A 5,414-nucleotide genomic window follows, 5' to 3' on the forward strand; every position below is an offset into this window, starting at 1 on the left:
TAATAATAATCATAATAATAATAATAATAATAATAATAATAATAATAATAATAATAATAATAATAATAATAATAATAATAACAACCATAAAAATAATCATAAAATCATAATAGTAGCAAGATCCTAGGCATGATACTAACAAGATTAATAACAAACCCTAACATGTCACTAAACATATAAAAATCAAAACTTTAACCCTAACATGATATTAACAATCATAAATATTAGGAAGATCATAAAAGGCATCGTAACAATCATACTTAGTATTAAAATTACCCTAGACATGATACTAGGAATCATAATAACAACCTAAGCATGAACTCTATATCATAACATCAATAAAAACCATTAAAGTACTTACTTTGATGCCTCGTACCTCTTTCTAATAACAAAATACACGCGTTAGTAACTTCAAGGAAAATAATAAACAAAACGATTAAATTAAATAATGGAAATAGAGATTTGGAACCAAATCCTCAGAAATTAAATCTTTCACGTCTAGGACGAAGGCAACTTCAAATATGGCTAGGTGTATCTAGATCTAATGAATGCAGAATTTTTATATTTGAGAAAAGGCTAGTTTAGAAAAGAGAGAGAGAGAGAAAAATCATGAAAATCTTAATGAGAGTTGGTGTAGATCAGAATTGGTGAATTTGTAAGAATAAGAATTGATGAGAATTGATTAATTAAAACGGAGTTTTTACGACGTTATTTATAAAGAAAATCAGCCAAAAAGATAAAAAATCAAAACAGAGTTCTGACACAAATAAAATTTAATTAGCGCCAACGCTGGCTATTGGCGCCAGACGCCGACATTAGCGTCAGGGGCCAATACTAGCGCCAGGCGCTACAGCTTAGATAGAAATTTCAGTACAGGAGGATAAAATCGTATTTTTCTCAAAAACGTTCTTTGATTCTAATTAAAACTCTAAAAAAAATTCAAAAGTCAATTTATCAATGCTAATTGAATTAGGAATGAAAATAATCTTCTAGAAGAATCTAGAAGACTGAAACCATTCCTAATTGCATTAGGAATGATAAATATATATTAGGCCCTCCCCTAGATCATTGGGCCGCATATAAGGCTCAAACCGGGCCCAATTTAGTAAATTGGCCATAACTTCCTCAATATTCATCGGAATTGGGCTTATTATATATCGTTGGAAAGCTCTTTTTAAGCCCCATCCAAATACACTATTATTAGACCCATATCATGGACCAACCAAACTGGATTGGATGTTTTCTTAAAATAAGTTTTCAAAAACAGAGACAAGAGAAAAAAATTTAAAACTATCCGCAACACTAGACTTTCCACACTTTCACTTCATTCGATTATGATTCGATGCGAAAGGTACTCATCACTGGGTATTGTTTTGGGGAGACACAAATGGGTGTCTACAATTTCCAGACTAAGGAAATATCTCAAGGGTCCCACATTCTTCATGTGAAACTTAGAAGATAGCAGAAGCTTGATTTCATCAATATCTAGCTGATTATTACCAATGATCAACAAATCATCAATATAGACAGGCACAGCTGTGCAGGCCCGTCGCTTAACCAGGGCAGCCAGGGCACCCGCCCAGGGCCCACGGATAGAAAGGGCCTCATTTCCAGCTTTAAGTCTAAGAGTACAATTATATTTAGTTTAGAATTGCTTTTGTCAACATCAGTATCTCTGTAGCTTGGTGGTAAAGAATGGTTTGTGAGTACTTGTTGTATTCCTAAGCTAGCAGTTCGAATACTCTTAGAGATCCAATTCTCTCTTTTTTTCCTTTTTGTTTAAATAAATTTACTATATGTGTATTATGTATATAAACCACTATATCCTAAATTCTTCTTATTAATCTATTATGATAAAAATATGTGTTTTTATGTTCCTTTATATATATATATATATATATATATATATATATATATATATATATATATATATATATATATATATATATATGGATTTAGGGCCTGTTCTCATTGACTGAACTCAGCTGAACTGAACTGAACTGAGCTGAACTGAACTGAACTGAGCTGAACTGAACTGAACTGAACTGAAATGAATATTTTATAAGAGAAGGAAATTAGGAGCTGAACTGAACTAAACTGAGCTGAGCTGAACTGAACTGAACAGAATTTCAACGTAAGAGAACAGGCCCTTAGATTAAGTATTTTTTTCCAAAATTGATAAAATGATTGAACAAGCAACGAGTGAGCTAACATGCTATAGTTTTCTTGGTTAAGCTTTTTTTTTTTCTTTTTCTTTTTTTTTTTTTTTTACACTTTCCATCCTGTCATGCATCATATTTCTTTTGTTAGTGAAGAATGATAAATTTTATTCGTAAGAGAGAATCAATCGTAATGTTTCATTTTTTTTTTACAAATCATATAGTTGTAGTAGTATATAGAAGTATTTTTTTTACATTGAGTTTAATTTATTATAAGTGTTTTTTATTTATTTATTTTTTTATTTTAAGAATGATAATATGTTCATATTAAAGTACATAAATAGAAAAAAAATTGCCTCTTCTATATTAACCAAAAAACTTCTAAATATAATAGGGCCCCAGTTTATTCTTTTTCCCATGGGCCCCCAAAATCTCAGAAATGGCCTTGCAGCTGTGAAACTATTATTATGAGATTTGGTAAACAGACTGTAAGTTTCCTTGGACTAAGTGAAGCCAAATGATATCATAATCTCAGAAAGCTTAGAAAACCATTGTTTGGGTGCTTTTGCTTCAAACCATATAGAGATTTACCGAGCTTACAGACCAAGTTAGTGTTCTTGCAGGGAGCATAATTGTTGAGTAATTAGGTTTTGATGATTGTAAACAATTATGATTATCTATCTAACATGTTTGTTAAGTTGTGCATAGAAAGAACAAGTTATGCTTGGAACAGGATACAAGGAACCTGAGCAATGTCACGTATATATATATAAGGAACCTGAGAAATATATTATAAACAATAGAGAAACAAGAACAATGATGAGTGTCATGGTTAATAAGCATGATGATGGCTAAAGAACCATAAAGGTAACTGTAGACACCTAAAAATGTCTCCCCAAAACCAAACTCGATGATGAACAACCTTTCACCGCCATTCTTGGTCAGGTTGAGTATTTAATCTTTGGAGTGCTTAAATCCATATTTTAATAAGCCAACCCAATTCCTAGCCCATTTCCCCAAACCATAACTTATTTTCCTCTTTTTGTGCCTTTAAACCCAAAATAATTCATTTCGTGCCCTTTAAAATCATTCATTTCGTGTCCTTTTTTATTAAAACTTTTATTCCAGTTTATTTTGGTCCATAATCTGGGTCCAATGATTGATTAGTTGGATGGGGCTTTAAAAGAGATTTCCAACGATATATTATAAGCCCAAATCCGAGTTATAACGAATAAGTTATGGCCAAATTGTTAAATTGAGCACAAACCGAACCTAAGCACACCTTACCTACGACCCAATGATCATGTGGAGGGTCCAAATTATTTAATCCCATTCCTAAACCAATTAGGATTAATTAGAAGCTTCTAGAAGTTTCTAAAAGATCTTAATTATCCTTTTTGAAAAGATATGATTACAGGTTTTGAAATTGAATAAAACTTTTCTTTTTGAAAATCCTATTTCTATCCGAATTGAAAGACATTCAAAGATAGTCAGATATAATTTTTGTGCCTCATATTTTTTATCCAAATTTTATATTGTTGGATAGCCCTTGAAGTTATCTTTCCAATGATATATTATAATATCAATTCCAATCTACAACGGAAAAGATATGAAATAAATGTCAAACTCTATCCAAAACTAACACCGTCTCACTATTTCGGCCATATCTTTTATTCTATAAAATATTTTAATATGACTTTAGTTGTTTTAAAAAGTAGACTTCAAGAGCTTCCTAACTATATCTTATTCATCTTATTTTGATTTCTGGATCAAAAGATATGATAAAAACAAAAACCGCAAAAACCGCTGTCTATCGCAAGAGTTTTATCCGATTCGAATTCTTATCTTGTTTTTTCGACCCTTCTTTTTTCTCTATAAATAGAGGTCATATCTCCCCTTTTTCAAAAAATCAACAAGTTGATCATCAAATCATTCTCTCTTCCTCTCTTTTACACCAAAAATCATTCTATTCTCTCTCACACATATTCTAAACCTTAAACCTATATTCCTAATTATGTCATTCTTCCTTAAGCACTGCAAGGAGTCCATACAATACCCAAATTAGTTCTATACTTAAACCAAGGCGTGAAAGGTATAATTGACTGAGGGTTTGGACCAAATCAAATCTACTTTTTATTTGATTTAATTTAATTTGATTTATATTTTTATTGAAGTTACTAATAATTTATTCATGATGAAGCTATTTAAAGGAACGCGCAAAATGTGAGTAATTAATTAATTTAATTACTCTTATTTTATTTTCTTATTACTAGTATCATGATTAGGGTTATTATTATTATATTATTTGACTAACGTTATTATTGTTAAATTGCTTCCAATATTAATGTTTATTCTATTATTATTTATTGATCACTATATTGCATGTTTAAAGGGAATATATAATCGAAAATCACGCCTAATAAGATAATTTGGACAACCGGTTTATGTTCCTTTTTAATCTTGTTATTAATTCAAGTGATCACAAATATTTTAGAATTACTTGTTGCATTAATATTCAACCAATTTAGCTTAATAATAGTTTGGAGCAAATTGAATATTTTGTTTGCATGCCTTTGAAATCGCAGGAATCACTTTTCACTATAAGAATAGAGTAGAGGCCAATACGGGCGAATGTGACTCCATGACTCACTTCGTACCATCATCCCCGATCGTCATTTCATGGTTCCGAACTGTATGGGGTTAGTAATCTCATGGATTATGAATGGGGTGTAACCTTCACGGGTCAATCGTTGTTGCCTTCGTTGTCCCTTATTCGTGGTTGCCTTTTATGATCCGTGAACGGTTTACAAGTTCCTTTAAAACTTGTTGGCGGCTCCCTACTTTCCTTGTCCCTAATCGTAATGTCAATTCCCACTTCCTATGAGTGCCAAACATATTTACCACATGCTTTAACGTAAGCGCACTTCGAGCGACGCCTACAATTTGGCGACTCCGCTGGGGAGGATTCTTGGTTATTTATCGATTTGAGTGATCGGTATTTAATTAAGATGAGTGGATGAGACTTGAAAGATTCTTGAATTGTATTTCTGCGATTTAATTGGCATTGTCACATATGCATATGCTTTTTAGGTTACCTATTTTTCCACAATAGTACGTGTTCTACGTATGTGGCTAGCTCGAGGGATTTATGCTCTATCAACCCAAAACGCTCATGGAAATAAGGGTTCATCCGAGTTTTTAAATCCACCCAAACCATGGAGTCGAGTTCGATTTCATCACGAACTCGCGGAGCCG

The sequence above is a fragment of the Chenopodium quinoa genome, unplaced genomic scaffold, assembly GCF_001683475.1.
Source record: "Chenopodium quinoa cultivar QQ74 unplaced genomic scaffold, ASM168347v1, whole genome shotgun sequence".
Classification (NCBI taxonomy): Eukaryota; Viridiplantae; Streptophyta; class Magnoliopsida; order Caryophyllales; family Amaranthaceae; genus Chenopodium; species Chenopodium quinoa.